The sequence below is a fragment of the Malurus melanocephalus genome, unplaced genomic scaffold, assembly GCF_030028575.1.
Source record: "Malurus melanocephalus ecotype Western Australia unplaced genomic scaffold, MMel_1.1 scaffold_147, whole genome shotgun sequence".
In the NCBI taxonomy this organism is placed as follows: domain Eukaryota; kingdom Metazoa; phylum Chordata; class Aves; order Passeriformes; family Maluridae; genus Malurus; species Malurus melanocephalus.
In genome coordinates, this window is record NW_026623379.1 from 1483427 (window position 1) to 1501373 (window position 17947).

At 40.7% G+C, this 17947-nt stretch overlaps 1 protein-coding gene across 6 annotated transcripts in view; it reads left to right on the forward strand.

Moving 5' to 3' along the window:
* The first annotated feature begins 1767 nt into the window (after positions 1-1767).
* PPP6R3 (protein phosphatase 6 regulatory subunit 3) overlaps positions 1768-17947 on the forward strand; it is a 56212-nt gene continuing 40032 nt past the window's right edge. For 4 of the 6 annotated variants that reach the window (XM_057371497.1, XM_057371501.1, XM_057371499.1 and 1 more), the window contains exons 1-2: positions 1769-1832; positions 15376-15545. The gene's annotated coding sequence lies outside the window, so the exon portion shown is untranslated. Of the gene's footprint in view, positions 1833-15375; positions 15546-17947 lie in introns of all 6 variants that reach the window. The other 2 variants (XM_057371500.1, XM_057371498.1) reach the window with 2 other exon arrangements.

A 17947-nucleotide genomic window follows, 5' to 3' on the forward strand; every position in this document is an offset into this window, starting at 1 on the left:
GACAAGGTGGGTACATGGTGGAAACCTGCTGTCCACAGGCGATGTGGTGGGGTAGTCTCCTCCAGGGACATGTATGTCACTCTGATGGTGACATTCTGAAACCAGGGAGGCTGCCCTGAGGGGCAAGGGGCTGCAGCCAGAGGGGTCACCACATTTTTGGGCAGAGGTCATTCAGGAGGCTTTGTGAAGGAAGGCCAAAAGCATCCTGGCTGTTCATACCTTGAAGACACAAGGTGCTCAACGCGCATTGTGGGTGGCTTGTGCCAGTGAGGAGCACAAGAGGCTGTCCAGGTGTGTGTCACCCGTGTCACCTGAGCTTTCCAGCAGAGGCACTTGCCCGCCGTGCTCAGCCAAGAAGGGCTGCAGTGCTGCAGCCACAGCCAGCGGCTCCAGGGTGACAGCCAGGGAGACTTGCCAAGGTCCAGACACAGCACCCGCCCGGGATCTCACACACATTCATTTTGGAGCACTTTGGGCTGTATCGGGAATAGCGTAGCCACAGGATCAGGACAGTGATGGTCCCCCTGTACTCTGCACTGAGTACTGTGTCCAGTTCTGGCCTCCTCACTACAGGAAAGACACTGAAGTGCTTCACTGTGTCCAGAGAAGGGCAGTAAAAAAAGGGTCTGGAGCACAAGTGCTGTTAGGAGTAACTGAGGSAGCTGGGGATGTTTATCCTGGAGAAAAGGAGGCTCAAGGGAGATCTTATCGCTCCCTACAATTGCCTGAAAGGAGGTGTAGCCAGGTGGGCTTTGGCCTCTTCTCCCAGGTAACAAGTGACAGGATGGGAGGAAATGGCCTGAAGTTGCGCTAAGGGAGGTTTAGATTGGATAKTAGCCAAAATTTCTTCACTGAACAAATGCTTTTGGAATTAGAACAGGCTTCCCAGGGAAGGGGTGGCATCACGATCCTTTGGGTGTTCAAAAGGGAGGTGCAATTTGGGGGCATGGTTTAATGGTAAACAAGGTGGTGTTACTGGTTGACGGCTGGACTTGATTATTCATTTTCACCCTTAACAATCCTACGGTTTTATAAAATACACACACTGCCGGATCTTAGGCGGCGTTGGAGGCCTCAGGGGCACCTGCGCGGAGGCGGATTCAGAGAAAGCCGAGTCCCGGGACTGGAGAAGGCAGACACCGATCCCGGCACCTCACGCATCCCAGGCGGACACCCCGACACGGGACCCGCCTCCCCTCACCCCCTCAGCCCCCGGTCCCTCCGCGCGCCGCCGCCGCCCTGTTGTCAGGCAGTTTGGCGCCCGCGCGCGCGCCGGGGGCGTGGCTCCGCTGGCTGGCCAATGGCGAGGCGCGGCGGGCGAAGCTGCGGGACGGACRCCACCGCTGACCCCCGCCCCTCCCTCCGCGGCCTCTGAGCGCCTCGGCTCCGGAGTGGACGGAACGGGTTTATTTTTAAAAGGAACCCGCTTTCTGTATTGGCCGAGGGAGACGCCTGTCAGAGTGACGTTACCTTGTTGCTAGGCCGGGAAGGTGGGAATCGCGGTGCTCCCGCCCCATGCGCTGACTGGCCACCGGGAAGCCGAGAGCCCGCCCCCACACGCGTCCCACCCTGTCGCAGTTGCGCAACCGAGTGACTGACATTGGCCCGGCGGCCAGTGAGAGGCCGGGCTCCTCACGGTGCCCAATAGAAAGGCGCGGACGGAGGAGGTGGGCGGTGCCGGGGCGAGGTGATTGGCAGGTGGGCGGAGGCAGAGGAGGGTTCGCCGGAGCTGCCATGTCCGCCATCTTGGAGCGTCGGTGATGGTGGCGAGCGGAGGTTTTCCCGCCTGAGCGGAGGCACCCGGGGCCTGTGGCGGGGGACGCGCTGCCGAGGTATGGCCGGAACGGCGCCGCGCTCTCCCCGTCGCGGCTTCCAGCGGAGCMGCGCCCCGGCGGTGGCTCCTCCGCGGCCGCACGGGCCTGGCGCCCGCTSACCGCCGTGCGGGGGCTTCGGGCGCTGCTCGGGCGGCACCGGGCCGGGGCCTGTCAGGGCCGCCGGGGCCGTTCGTGCGCGGCCTCTCGCTCCCGCAGCGCGGGGCCCGGAGCGGCCAGGGCGCGGTGCGGGCTGCGGGGGCCTGGGCGCGGCGGGGAGGCCGGGCCGCGCCGCCGAGCCCTCCCTGCCCGCCGCCCTTTCTGCCCCTGGGTCCCGCGCGGGGTCCTCTGATGGGACGGTTGGGTTGTTTCGGTTTTTTAAACAAGGCAGTTTCTTGAATTAAACTTTTTTAGGCACATGCCAGTGTTTGGGTAAGCTTTAACTGCTCTTAAATGCGTTTGGCAAAATCTCACTTAGAACCTGCCAGTTTTTTTCTGGGTTTGTTTTGTACTGGTTGCTAAGAACTTTCCAAAGTGTAAGAGGGAATTAGTRTTTTAGTTTGTTTAGTGTCATATGAGTCTATCTTGCATGACATAAATGCAATTGAGGGTAAAGGTAATTTCTGTCACCTTACATGTTAATATAAGTCAGAGCAGTGGGATAATTTAAATGGGTGCGTTGCTATTTTAAAAAAGTGTTATGAGTGGAAGAGGGGAGAAAATTTAGGAGTAGGTGGATTGCTTCTGGAAGGGATCCTTGGAGATGCTGACAACTTAAAAAAGAAAGATTATGTTACTTCTTGTGGTATTAGTTAGGTTTAAAGTGTCCTTTAAAGAATGTACTCTTAAGAGTGCAGTGTGTCTTTGGATTGCACAAATACCTGTGTGCTTTTGTTTCAGGAATGCTGAAAGATGGGAAGTTTCTCTATTTCAGTGTTCCAGAAAGATTGGTGCAGTTATTTGAACTGCATGGTCTATTTCCAGTGCAACATACATTCTAATAAGACTCTGGTTACTTAGCTCTGTGTAATGTTTTCAGTAGCAAGACACAGACTAACTGAAGCTTGCAAGAGTTTTTCTTATCATATAGATATAAAATAACATTTCAGAATTACCTTTCAATATGTGAATTTTCAGTGAGATGTTCTGCAAAATTTATATCTTGGCTGCATGTTTTTCATGACAGTTTGTATTTTTAAGTACTTGTTTAGGTTCACTTAAATGATTTATTTTGTCTATCTATGATATTAATAGAAGCTAAGTGATTATTCTTACTYGCTTTCTGTGTGAAAAGCAGAATGCATAGGCATTGAGTCCTGCACCGTCTTGAGTGACTGAAGGAATTAATTCATTTTCTAAAACTACTTTGAAACTCTGTTTTGGCCAGAAGAACTACTGTTGGGTCTGTTTACAATGGACAAGGAAAAGATTGAGTTAAGTGAAAGTTGTAGTTTAGAAAATCCGGAAAAGCAACCTGTTTAACAGGAATGCCTTTAAGTAGGGTAGTGCATTACACCTTCTTTACAAACAAGTTAGATTTGTATATAAAATGCTGTAAATATCACAGCTTTGGATTTTTTTTTTTTAATATAGATTCACTACTCATTATTCCCTTATGGAATCAAAGATACTGAGTAGTTTGTGTGTCTCTTCACAATACTGCCTGCAAACTGCTCTCTTCTGCTGAGTTGCTGAAATGAGCAAAAGTGACTTTTTCCTTCAGAATGCTTCTGCCTTGCACTTTAGGGAGGTGATGCTGTAGCCTGTGTACCACTCAGAGAATCAGATTGTGTACCAAGAGTGAAATTCAAGTGAATTAGTGGAATGGAACCTGAATTTAGCAGTATTGGAGCAGAAATGTGTGTACGTAGCTTTAGCATTAACAGATGTTTAGCGAGTGAACTCTCTTGTTATGGCTCAACATGTTTGCTTATTTATTCAGCTTTATTAAGCTTGAAATGCATGTACTGTGAAATGCTAAAAAGCTGGCTTAAAAGCAACCAGTATGGGATTGGGAGTCAGAAGGAAGAAATGAGTTGAAGAACTGTCTGGTCCACTCTTCTTTTTGTCCATTAATGTGCAAGTGCTTAAAAATCTTGAATTATGTACTTAACTCCACAGTTAAGTTGCTCTGTGTTATTATGTAAGAMATTTCTTTAGCTTCAGTGTTTCTTCATACTACACAACATCTTTGCAGGTAGGAGACTTTTGTATTCACTTTTCTCAGTAGTAACTGAGAAATTCACTTTTTCACAGTAACTGAGTTAATTTATGGCCTTTGGAAGCTATGATGGAAACGGTGGCTTTTGTGCTTGGGCAGAAGATGTGCTGGTATGAGCCCAGTGTTCTGTTTCTGTGCTAAGGTGGGATGGCTTAAGCACATTGTCTGCCCTCTAGATTAGTCTTTTGTAGTAGCACCTTCACTGTGATCCTTAAGCTTGCTGTGTACTCTGCTATCTCACATACCAGATTTAGGAATACTGTGTTATCTCAAGTTAATAGCTCACATCCAAATTGTAGAAGACCTCATGTCTGATTGGGTTATCTTAAGAGCAAGGTATATAGGCATTGTTTTTGGGCAGAACTTTTCACAGTGATAAAACAGGCAGGGGTAAATGAKATATAATATCTTGTTTGTGTCTTCTTATTTTAGTAGGTTGGAGGAAGAGAGCAAAGAAATGGGTGATACTGATATTTTTAGGATGTGAAGCAAGCCTGAAAGATCAAGCAGGAAATACATAGACAGCATGAACATGGTGAAAGTTCTGCATAGCATGTTTAATTGTTTCTGTAGTGTGTCAGGGTGCCAACATCTGTTTTAGAAACTATATGCTACTAAGCAACTGCAGTAAAATATTTTTCTGCTCTTGGATATTATATGTAGCTTTAGAGCTAGTTTGGGACACTTCTCAGGAAATGGGATAAACTGACTTGAAAAGATGGGGGAAGATGTGGTTTTAGCTTGCCTGTTAATGGAATAGTTCTTAGCACAATATTGGCAAAAAATTGTTGGTATGAATTACAAGATTTTTCATGACCTTTGTTTGTTTAATAGCTTCTATAATGYGTCAAGAAGCATGTTTGAAATAGTATATATGATTTGGAATAGGTGAAAAAGTTCCCACCGCACCCTTCGACTTTCTTCGTGCAGCTAGTCTATATAGTCAACCCTTGATCCTCTTCAATGGATATATCTTTTCCTCTTTAACTTGAAATCTGTGGGATGTGTTGCATGCCAGCAGTGGAAAAGGATACTAAAAGCACCTCAGCTTATGGACACCAGTGAAGCTGTAACACACTCCACTGGAGGGGAAACTCATGTTGTTAAGCATGTTGGCAGAATGGAAGAGTGCCTGGRAAGTGCAGAGTGGGGATTTGGTTAATGAAAGGAGGCAGAGTGAAGGAGGAGAGCTGAAAAGAATCTGTGTGTGCACAGGCAGAAACTGCCYCATAGTGAGATTTGAGTGTTGTTTAGTTTCCTTGGAACGTTTTTAAAACTGTCCWATTTCACGTTGAATTACATGATTCCAGACATTTATGCACAATTTTAACTGTGTATCTTCTAAGTAGGTGGAGTCCATGGCCTAGTTGTCTCTGGACTGTGTCCCCTGCATCTTCTAGAAAATGAGCACTGTAACACCACAGGCCACCTTGTGTCAGCTGTGCCAGAAGATGCTTTTAAACATGAAGAAATCTCTAAAGCCTTTTTATGATGACCGGGCAGGTCCTGGGTGAGGCTTGGGAAATGGCCATGTGATTTCCAGTTTGGTAACAAACCATTATTGGGATAGAGGATGAAAACTTCAAGCTTTTCAGTAAAAAATTGTTTCTGAGTTTATTAAATATGTTCTAGAATAGCTATTTCAGTATTAAAAGCATTCTGATCATTAGTTACAAAAGTAAATCCCAAGCTTCTTACCCCTGTTACTGCACAGTGGGYGAGTTCTCTTCTTGAGTGGCCATTGGCAGGATTTCCAACTGAATCCCAGTATATAAAATAAGGTTTTGTTGTACAAGTTTAACTTCTGCTGGGGGTTTTTGGAGTGAATCCCATTATTTCCTAAACTGGTAGTGGAGAGATGCATTCTGTAAATGTACATGATGCTCCTTTAGAAGAGCAAAGCCTAAGACCCTAATCTTTAGTTGAGTGTTGCACATGTTTCTCTTGTAGGAGTAACCTAATTGATAGATYAAAAGCATCAAGTAGAGCTTCATGCAGTGGCTGTAGGCAGTGCTGTTACAGGTCTGATTGCATTTTCCATTGTTTTGTAACGGTTTGAGCCTTTGTGTTAGGCCAGAAAACAAGGGAGTGACAGCTACAAGATACTTGCCTTGCTACAAGTTTGTATTATTTCAATACTGTTTGCATTGTGAAAGCCGTATAAGGCTAAATGTGGGCTTCCACCGGGTGGATTTCTTGCATCTTTGTAGCAGAGTGCTTTACAATTAGTGATTCAGTGAAAATACAATGCTGTTTGCTTTTTTGTGTAAGTATAGTGGAAACCAAGTTTTGTGTTTCCACTATAGTTAGTGGGGGGGAAAAAACGGGATTTTGTTTGTGTGGTGTTTTTTGTTTGTTTATTTGTTTATTTTTTAAATATGTGTTTAAATATGTGTTTAAATAATGTGTTTCATTAAGATACAAATCATTGTTTAGGTCCTGATGAGAAAACTTTCTGTGATATGCAGAAGTAGGGCTCATCATATTCTGTTCTTGTTTACCATGTACGTACTACTTTGACCAGTCTCCAATGTAAAGAGTTCAGCTGCAAACTTTAAGTCTGGTTTGAGCTACAGAATTTGAATTCATGTTATTTTTTCTGTTACTGTCCTTATGGACTTGTCAGATGTCCAAGTAACTGAAATCTAAGTATTTCAGAAAATAAATAGTAGGTTACATTTAACAAGTTTCGCTGCTGTCACCAACTTCTTGGGAAAGGATAGAAAGTTTAGAGACAGCTAAAACAAAGCTGTGGTGGTGGCAGAACAGACCCACTTTTAGATAGGTGGTGTTSCCATGAATGTATCTACTTTTTCGAGCAACCCAGCGTCTATTTCATGTTAATGTAGGTCAGTCCAGATGGAAGAGCACTTAGAAGTTGCAACAGTATCCCATGTTTGTCTTTTGCCATTCTTTCTGACTGTTACAGAGGAGTTTGTCATTGCTCAGGGCAGCTCTGAGGGGTTATAGCATGTAGATGTTTTTTTCTTGACTGTGACGGACAGCTGTAGAAGGTACAGTGAGCTGGCTATGAAGTATCAGTTCTTTCTTTTGGCTGTGACAATCAAACATTCATCAAAGGATCCTTCTCTATGTGTACTCGATGCTGGTGATGGGCTCTTTGTTACAGCTTCAAGCCACATCTGAATAGCAAAAGATTGTTTACTGAACACTATTTAGTGAAATTTGATAAAGGAGATGGTAAAGGTAGCATTAGTGAGAGGTCTGCATTTCTTAATAAGCAAAAAAAATTAAACATGTATTTTCATGCTGCTTGTACTATAAGGGCTAAGGCTCTCTTCTAGAGTCACAATACAAAAGTTGATAAWTTTTTCTGATATGAGTAGTGTGTGATTGAAGACTGAACTTGCAACTTTATTCCTTCTCAACCCATTAATGCTTGAATGCTATAATTGCTCAGTAGTTGTGTCAGGTGCAGTTGTCTTAATACGATTTCAGTCATAGACTGGCACTGTGTGGTCCAGTATGCTCTCCTGCTATATTTAGGTATTACTTATTTTGAGAACAAAAACCAAAGAACTTTAACACAGCTGAAATGAGTATCAGCTACACTTTGCTTGAATGCTCTGCTTCAAAAATGCAAATTTATAATTTGCAAAAATAGAAGTTATAAATTAATCCCTAATGCCTTTGTTATTGACTAGGGGATTTAGTTACCCAGATTGGAATTGTAGAGATAGGATATTGAAGGCAGACAAGAATAATTCTGAATCGTTTATGTATGAGGGTGTCCATGAAAAAAGATTCAAAGTCTGGAAAACCCATGGGGTTTGTTTATTTATTTATTTATATATTTATTTAACATAGGAAGCACCTGCAGATGTTTTTCACAATGGGAAACTGGATGCCTTTTAGGGCATAACAGAAAGCAGTGATGTTAATACTTGCACAAGAGTTTTTTCTTTGAAAAACACTGGTCCAGTCTTCCCCTCCTTTGGACTTTGAAATTCTGAAGTTTAACTTGCAGTCCTAGCCATAAGGCTGGAGATTAGAATGCAGTGGGGTTGCTTTTTTCCCTCCTGTGTTGAAGTTGTTGCCCTRTGTACCAGGAATCAAAATATTTAAAGAGACAATACAAATCTGGTATGATACTAATCTCATCCTCAGAAAAGATTATAGGTTATCCAAATGTCTGTAATTTAAAAAAAATATATTGTAGAAAATATTGAGTGAAACCACCTTAGAAGTCTTGTTTTAATCTTTAAGGCTTTTCAAACTAAGTTAATTTTTGTGCCACTTGACATAGTGACTTGACTTTTTGGAGTGGTAATAAGACTGTCTTGACAGAAGTCTCTGTGGAGCCCTAAATGTTACTGAAAAGGATAGAAGACTTAAGTTCAGGTCTTAAGTTTAATGGATTTCTAACTTTTCATCTCAGCAGGGCTTTATCATGTAATGCTGTAGTAAATATTTTGAATTCTGAGCTTGCCTTTTAAATGGCTTGGGTTCTTTGAAACTTAAGCTTCAAATTCCTTGAGCAGGCATAGGGCATGGAAGTATCACTGTAGTTTTCTATGACTACATACAGCCTTTCAGTATTCTTTTGAGTCTTGCATTTGAATTAGTTTTAAGTGTGTGTTCAGTAATTCCTAGTTAGTAAAGCAACACTTGGTGAGAGTTGAGGCTCTTGCAGTGGGAGAAAACTGTTGGCAAATATATTGGTAGTTAAGAGAAAGAACTTGTAGCAAGAAATGAATGCTGGAAGTATTGTGGTGAGTTACTGTGTGGTGAGTTACTGTGTGGTAGCCTTCTCTTGAAAGGGCACAAAGAAAATAGAAAACAGCCAGTTGAAGGACAGGTTGTTTCAAAATGACACTGTGTTTCTTAACTATGGTGTATTGGTTGAATGGCTTCTTAACTCCATTTACAGGTACATTCTAGAATCCTTATGGTATTGCACAGCTGATGACACTTCAGTATAAAAATTTAGACTAATCACCCTTTGGAAACAGTATTATTAAATGCTGCTGAATCTTTGAGACAGGCTTGCCCCCATAGTTGGCACTTGAAACTATGGCAGAATTTTGGAAGGCACTCAAATAGATGTACTTTTCTTATGCTCCAGAGAGAAGCACTGAAGTAGAATTTAAAAAAGATTATTTTGAAGATCAGAGAGCAAACAGTAGATTTGGCAATTTTTTATGGAACCTCAGCTTTTTCTTCTTTCATGAGTGTTGCACTAGGAAGGTGGTTAATTCTGTCAGGCAGCCTTGATTTTTGTGTTATTGTCCAACAGAATAGGGGAGTTCCATGCTGAAGGCATTATTTCTGTTCACTTGAGACACCAGAAGCACCCATGCCTGAAAACATGTCAAGTAATTGCTCTGTGTGTGTGGTTTGTAAAAGCACAGCAYGGCAAAACTGACATTACTCGGATCTCCAAAATATAAATTGCCTGGGGGACTGGGAAATGGTAAAAATGATAGCATTAACTTAATAGCCACTTCGAACTTAAGTGCAAAAAACCTTCCCAGGGAACTTCCATTATTTTTCTGGGTTTCTAATTTCTTTTCTAGAGCTTTTTTTTTGCATGTACTTAAATAAAAATGATAGTAATTCATTAAACTAAACAAAGTAGGTGAGAATTGGTGAAATCTTCCCATTCAAAGCAGTATTTTCTTAGTTTTCTAAGATGAGTCAGAAAAGTCAAACTGGGTATGCTTTTTTAATGCTCGTTAAGTATGACTGGACAGTTGTCTTTGTAGTATTCTATATTACAGAAGGAGGATATTGAGTCACTAGTCAGCTGTCTTAGCCTTTGAGTGATGGGTTAATATGACTGGCATCAAATACTTAATTGACATTTCATATGTACTAAAATATTTTTGTTTTCAAAATAATATCTTCATTCTGCGGAGGTGGGGAAATTGTTACATAGACTGTTTTCCCTGAATATATGGAGTATGTTCTGTGAAGGAAAGTACAGTGTTCTTGCTTGGTTCAAGTCTCAAAGCCGTAAGATTGGCCCTAAGCTGGGGAAGATTCCAGGTGGTACTGAAGCATTTTCCACTATACAGATACCAAAATCTAGAGAAGTGAATATGCTAAAGTAGCATAACTTTCCTTGTATCTAGATGCTGCTTCTGTGTTTTTCTTTCTCTTGCTTGGTATTGGCATAACTTTCCCGCTTTTATCCTAGGGATTGTGGTGGTCAATTTGAAAATACTGTGATTGTAGAAAAAAGTATAGATGGAGCTTATCTCATTGGTAAATCTAGTCAATTAAGTAGTCTTTCCCAAAGAGCAAATCAAACTAAAAGATGTTTTAACTCGCTTAAATTAAAGGTTAGAAGAAGAAATATCTTCAACTTTTCATGCTGTTGGGTCTGAGCACTCTTTGAAGAGTGTTAGGGATTCCAGTTTTCATTTTGAAAAGCAAAGTATGTTTATGATACTGTCATTAGGGGAATACTTAGCCTCTGCATGCATGTAGGGTGGGTTGAATAGTTCTGTCAGTTTTTGCAGGATATGGTAGCATTTCTTGATGTCCTAATTAAAAGAACTTGAGAACTTGCAGCTGTCAAAACTTATTTTAATGGCTCTGTAAAGCTTAGTATGAGGAAAAACAGGAAGATACTCTTGCCCACAACCTTTAACTAGTGCAGTTCATGTGACTTGCAATGAAAATTCAGGTTACCAGAGCAACAGATCCCAGAAACCTTTAATGGAAGTGAAGAGTTAAGCAAAAAGTTACAGACTGCTTTGGATTTTATTTTGAAGTTTCTATTTTAGTGCAGGAGTCCACTCCAGTTCTGGCCACAGCTATAACTGACTAGAGCTTCAGGAGTCAAAACATTGATGTGCTCCTAGAAGCTGCTGACTTCCATTTCTGAGCTGCAAATGGTCTTTAAGTATTCTTTTTAACCAGACTGGGATTTTGAATGGAAAAAGAAAGCAAGTAACAGACGTGAATGCGCTGTCTATACAGAGAGAGCACTGGTGTCCTGGTTAGAAGTTTCTGAAGTAGCTTTCTTTTACTTCCATGTATTTTTCATGTGCCTTAAAATTTGATTTCTCTCCAACACTCAAGGTCTAATCTACAAGGGGAAAAGGAGGATGAACTTTTGAGAAGGAAAAATCCAAACCCATGTTCTCTTTGAGCTAGTTCTGTGAACAGAATAGAACACATGCTTGTAAAAGAAACCTCTGGTAAAATTAATGCATTTCAATTTAAGGCTGTGTCTTTAAGTTACAGTAGTTTCTAAAATGTTCAAACAAAAAAGTTAAGATTACTGCTAAAGCAGTCAGTTACTGGGGTTTTCTGAAKTTTGAGAGTAATAGTACAGGAATTCAGCACTCATTTCGCTTGCAAATTATCAGCTGGTTGAGACAACAGTAGGTCTGATGCTGAATTGTCCAAATTCAGCATTACCCATCTTATTTATCAGATCCTGATTGTTCAGTCCCTAATGGTGTGTTCCCTCCTTTTGCCTGCACTGGCCTTGACTGACAGACCGACCCTTTGAGCTGTTTCAGCCCAAGGACGTGGCCGAAAATCTTTCCCTCCTTCCTTCATCAATTGCATTTGCCACTTTTGGAGTAGGTTTTTTCATTTGGAAATGTCTTGGCAGAAGTTTCATCAGTGTTGAAGAGCCAACAGAGGGAGACTGCACAGCAATGGGTAGAACAGAGCTGCTTTGCATAATCCAGTTTAGCATCCTAAAGCATTCCTGTGAGAAATCATGAAGAATTTCAATCCTTATCCTCATTCTTAGTGTGGATGATGACATTTTAGTATGCAAATATGTCCTCTAAGCAAGGTATTTGGAACTAATAGCCAAACCATTCAAAGTTAAAGCAAGTCCTGACCTAAGTGAGAYGCTTCTTACTGTTTAAAATTTGCCTTGGTCATCATGAAGGTTTTTCTGKAAATTTAATTAGTTCACAAATGAGAATTCTAGGCTAGTTCAGACACAGCAATGTCTTCATCCTTCAGYTCTCACCACTCTACCAAATTGACAGTTGTTGACAACACTTTCAGGTTGTTTSTTTGAGAACCATCTATCCACAGAGTTACTTTAAAGTTTTTGGGAAGAAGTGTTCATGGTCATGTAGTAAGCCCTAAGACATGAGTGTTCTAAGGAGCGCACATTACTTTGATTTTTCTCACTAGACATTTGGACAGATGTGGTAAAGAACGATGCTGAGTYTTAAATTATGATTTCACAGTGCTGTGCCTAAAATTATCATTAAACAGCCCTGTATTACTAARCTGTATTTTCACTGGAGGAATCTTTCTGGGCCAGTAAGCCAGTTGGAAGAGGGGGGGGGGGGAATCTACTATTTTGTGCTTCAGTGCTGTGTTGCATAAAATTATTGGAATTGTTCTGGCCCAGAGAGGAGATAGAACTAGACCATGCCATGTATCATGCTTCCCTTTATTAATTATAGTCCAGATCCGTATTGTTCTAGAAGAGATCCTGGTGTTCTGCTAGTGGGTTTGTCAAGCTTATATAACAACTATAGTTTGGATATAGTAGGTTATATAAGTTGATGCATGCAGTGAATTGCTGTAAGAGCAGCACTGTTCAGCAGCTTGCAGTTCTTGCTCTTTTTATCCGGGTGCACAAATGTTGCATTGGTTTCTATTAGTAGAGACACCTGTTTTAGTTGCAGTGTTTGGGCCAATAGAGATGCATGGGAATGGTTTTAGAAGCAGACATAGCCCAGTTCATGCGCATTAATGAAACTAGTTTAGTCATCTTATGGCAACTGGTCGCATAGTGGTTACCTTCTGTTACATAAAAATGTGTATACAAAGTTTGTTAGGTAACACTTAAACAGACTTTACCATGCTGTTGTGTTTCATGTGAWGATGGATCCTACCCTCAGTAGTTGTGTCTTGTTTTGTTTTCCAGGTATATTGGATAAATGTGAACTTGGATGTGTTCCTAGTGATGACGAGTCTTCATAGTTCTGTGTTTGAGTGTAGTATGCATGCATGACAATACTTCCATCCTACCTTCAGGTCTAAATTTTTGATACCTTCCATCATTTGATACTTCTTCATGTCAGAACCATGTTACCTTGGCTGAGCTGTTGCTGAGTGTAAACCATCCCTGCATGAAGTCAGGTTTAAATAGACATGAACCTCATCCAGTCAGATGATTTTTAAAATATTATTTTATGGAAAGAACTGTGGGATTTGGGGGTTTTTGTCCCCTTACCCATAATCTGATACCTAATGTGTGCTGCAGAGAGGAACAGTCTGAGCCAGTAAACCATCTGTACCATTAAGTGGAAGTCATTCTTTAGACCAACCTCTCTATTCTTGTAGATTCTGAGGTAGACTGAAAAAAGTCCTGATTGACCAGAGCAGGGTTCTGGTGGCACTCTTCACAGTGTGTGCTGTAATATGTGCACTGCAAGTATCCTGCTAATTTTGGTTACAGTGGTGTCTCTTAGTTTACTGTGCAATCTTACTGTATTGAATTCAGAAACCAACTCTTCTGGTGCTAGACAATGGTAATGAGACCCTGAAGTTTTCAAGCAGAAAGCCGAGTAGAGAAATAACAAAGATATCCTTGTAAGGAGGGTAATAATAGTGGTTTTATTTGGATAGTCCTTGCAGTTCAAATCTGTGTATGTTAAGAATGTGTAAACTCTTTTGAAAGTGCATTAAGCTAAGCACGTTTCTTATTTTGGTTCCATGTGACATAGTAGAGGAAATGATGTTCTCCCTTTCTGGACCTCTGCTTCAGAACATGGTTACACTTTTAAAATGCAGAAACAATAACCTAGGAAACTTCAGTAAAGTGAACTGAGTCCAGGAAACTTGTTTACTTTTTCTGCTCTAATTCATCACTTGACTCACAGGGATTGGCAGATTTGTCAGACATGTAGACCTGAAGTCTGCAGGTGAAAAACCACCTGTAACCTTTAAAAGAATTATGTTCCTTGTATTACACTGAGTTTCAGTTCATGTGTATGTTGGTTACTAAAATAACCTGAGAAATTATCCTTAAGATCCTTTCCAACCCAAGCTATTCTTTGAATCTATGATCTTTAAGTTGACAGAGACCATCTCTTAAATCACCTGTAAAGATCAAAATCCAGCTTTGAAAGACACAGCTTCTCATCTTTAACATGGAAGGTGTAAGATTAAATCATTCTTCTCTTTGGTAGAACACTGGAAATGCTTTTGAGGTGAATAGTTTAGGATTTTTAACTGAAGATACATTTGTGACAAACTGATTGCAGAGCTTCTCAGCCGAATACGGGGTAGGCACTGACCTGAGTTAATAAACATACCACTGATTTTGCTCCCCCCCCTTCTTATTTGCTAGTACTTTATTTTCAATAAACAGTATTACCCATGTTCCCAAAAGAAACTGAAGTATTGTCTTGTTTGAAACCTGTGTTAATAAACAAAATCAAAAAGCCCTTCAAAGTGATGGAAAGTGAAGGTGAATTTTTGTTTTAGAAATTCATCCTGCAGCTGTTWCAAACAGCTAATTGGAGAGAAGCATCAGTTGGTAGAATGCTTTTTCTTGCCTGTTTGGTGTTGACTAAAGCACAGACAGGTAAGTGTCACTCTGGAGCCAGTTAAGGATATCTAATGAAGCTTTTTAATTCTTCCAGTGTGAAGCAAATTAACATTAAACTATCAAAAGTAGAGATTTTCATAATGGTGACAGAGTGCTGACTTTAACACAGCTTGTTGCTTTGGAAGCCTGGATGTGGTCTGTGTTGTTTCTTTCCAAGTTGTCCTGTTTTCAAATTGAAATTTGAAAATTTCAAATTCTTTTTGAAAGAATGATTTCTTTATTGACTTGTGCCGACATAACTGGCATTGTTAATGCTTCTTAGTCTATTTCTGTACAGGTTTGTGGATAAATGACATATTAACATAAGAGAATAGTTATGAAGACAGGAAAAAAACCCTGCTGCAGAAAGCTTTACTAATGGGTATTTCCCATCTTCCAGATCGAAAGATGTTACTTCATGGGAAATTGCTAAGTTTTTTTTTAAAAAGTCTGGATTTGTATTAGATTTCAGTCAAATGCAGATTATAAAGGCTGTTTCATTTCAGTGAGGCAAAGAAGTTTCTTCCTTTGACTCCCAGAAATGTTTAAAGTTGGTTTAAAAGTAAATAAATATTTCAGATGACATACTGCTTTTGATATTACTTTCAGTGTATGCTCCACTGAACTGACACTTTCCTCCTTAGCGAGTTGTTTCGTTCCTCTGTTCAAGCGTTGTACTTGTTGCAAAACAGTCCTTAGTTKCATAGTTCATTTCCTTAGTGTTCATGTGGTTGTCTAGCTGTTGAATAGAACCTATTAACAATATTAAATTACACAATTTTTTTTTGTCGTTGTAGGAAGAAATCTGCTTCATCTAATTCAATGCTAATTCAGTCCTGCTAATCTGCTARTACTGTAGATTGAAAGATTTTTTGCTGTTGCCAGGATACCCTGTAATGGGCAAGAAGCCTGAGAGAATACAAAACGTTCTGATTTTTTAACTTTTAAAAACTTTTGTGTTTAACAGGTAAGAAACTATTAAACTTCACCTACAGCAGTAGATTTAGCTCCTTCATCTCTAAAGCCTAATTCTAAAGCATTGAGAAACCACTTGAAATTTAAGCTTTTYGTGTCCCTGATGTCCACTAAAGTCACCTGATTCCTGTAGGTTCWCATTTAGTACTTCTCTAAGCTGCAGTTCCTTCTGCAATTCAGGCTTTGTGACCATGCCTTCCCTTTTCTTGCAGCTTTTTTCTTACTACTTTCTAGCTGGCTGATTCTAACTTTCTTTAACCTATGCTGCTCTTGGACTATCTTCTTTCTCCACCCTGCTTTGGTTTACTATGACAATCAAGGGTGTTATTGACACACTATTGTGGATATTCTGTTTGTTTTTAGTGTTTTGCTTTCGTACCAGGAAGTATTTCTGCTGCCCAGCCATTTTAGAGTTTCARTGTTAATGAACTGATGTATAGTAGGTATGAGTGATGTTTAGCACTATAGATTATTATATTGAAGTAATACTGTCTTCTGCAATTAAATTTTTGGTACTAACTGCATGTTTTAGTGCAAAGGTGTCTTGTSGGTAGCTATGCATTGTTTAGCTTTCATTTTAGTGCGGAAATACTTTCATTTTCATTTTGAAGCTTATTGGGAAAATTCAGAATAGGAAAAATCGTAACTGAATTCTGTGTCCAGTGAATATTTTAAATTTGAAATTGGATGTTCACATGGAATTACTAGAAAATTATTCATCTTCTCTACTTGGACAGGGGAGATTAGTGTTTAATTAAGATCTGTATTTATTGGCACTTACTAACCGGTGGTTTGCGATAGAGTGTAGGAATTGACAAGAATATACTTRTTGCTTGGTATAAAAATTGCTCTTGTAACTTCACTGCAGACTGGATTTCACCTGGTTTTTGTGCTTCTGCTGAACAGTTGACCTCTTGAATTTAAGGGTGTCTGATTTCGATAGGAGTGCAGCCCGGATGCATAAATAAGGGAGACTAGGTTGATAAAATAATGGTAARAGTCACTTCCATTTCAGTTCTTAATTGTTCTGTAACAGTAACAGGCTCCTCCTCTTGTCTGATAGGGGAGTAAAAGTCCCTGCTTCATAACTTGCCTCAGTAGGAGGTGGCACCTTGTTAAAGGGCCTGTTGGGAGATCACTGTCTATCTTCAKGCAGTTTTGTAGCAAGTTTTTCTTCCAGTCAAGGGAAGACTGCCACATGCATTTCTCTCAAGAGAATGTAGTTACTCTCTGAAAATATAGTAGTAGTTTAGTAGAGGAACATTTATGCTGTAAATGAAKATAATGTCTTGAAGGAATCCTATCATGACATCAGGAGACCGCTGTGCGGCCTTGTAGGTGGCCAAGTATGACTGTCCTGGGAGTGGGGGAGGCTGTGGTCTGAGAGATGCCCTCATGTGGGAGAAGGGGGCTTGGGTAGACTGAGGGCCCCTTTTGGGGGGATTGCTCCCCTGTTCTTGYCACTCCTTGGGCACAGGGCCTGCTCTCTGCCTCCCCTCGTGTGCCTAAGCTTCAACCTGCTCTTCATCCCCTCTCTGGGATCCCCTGGATGAGACAGTTTTGCAGGAGGGTCAGTGGTTTTTGGTAACCTCCCACTCTGCAGCCCCCTGTGCCCAACAATGGCTGAGAGGGGGTGAAGCATCCAGAAATCCCATGGTAAGAAAAAGAGTGCAGCCAGCCTGCTCAAGATCTCCCAGCCTTCCATGAAAGAGCTRTTGGTTGGTTTTGCTTCCTTTTCAGGATCTCTTCTAGTTTGTTATGCCCTTGGAAGGAATGTGCATGCTATTAGAAGTATGTATTAAATTGTTGAAGTACAGGTGTTTGTATTTTCTGTTCCATGTAATTCCAGTTAATTTCAAACCATCTGTTTGCTCCTTTCTCCACTAAGGTTTTTTTGAAACTTCACTAGCTTATTATAATGTAAGTAACAGAGTATTTATTTTCCACCATGTCTCATGTTTGTGATGTGAACAGGCTGTTCTGTCATTGAAGAAACAGCTACATGTTATTTTGCATTCACTTGAGAATTGTATTCTATGTCAAATTGATCTTACATTTCATTTAAGAAATGTAGCAACTGTACCATGAAAACTCCCATTTATTGCTKCTTTTATTGTGATTGCTGGGTGTAATGTAAAGTACTCTAATTATATCTGGGGACTTTGAACAGCAACTTAAATCCTTCTAGCTAATAGTACACAATGAACCTCACTGCTTTGATTGAAAATAAATTTATTTCAAATAGGTCAGGACAGGCACTTGTAGACAGCAAGTTTATAGTGTGTGATGCTCTGCTGCATACAACAAGCAGTTTTAAAAGTAGCAACTAGAGTATCTTCTGGCATGTTGAGTCATGTTAATTCTGTTTAGCTCTAAATTTTTTTTCAGACATGC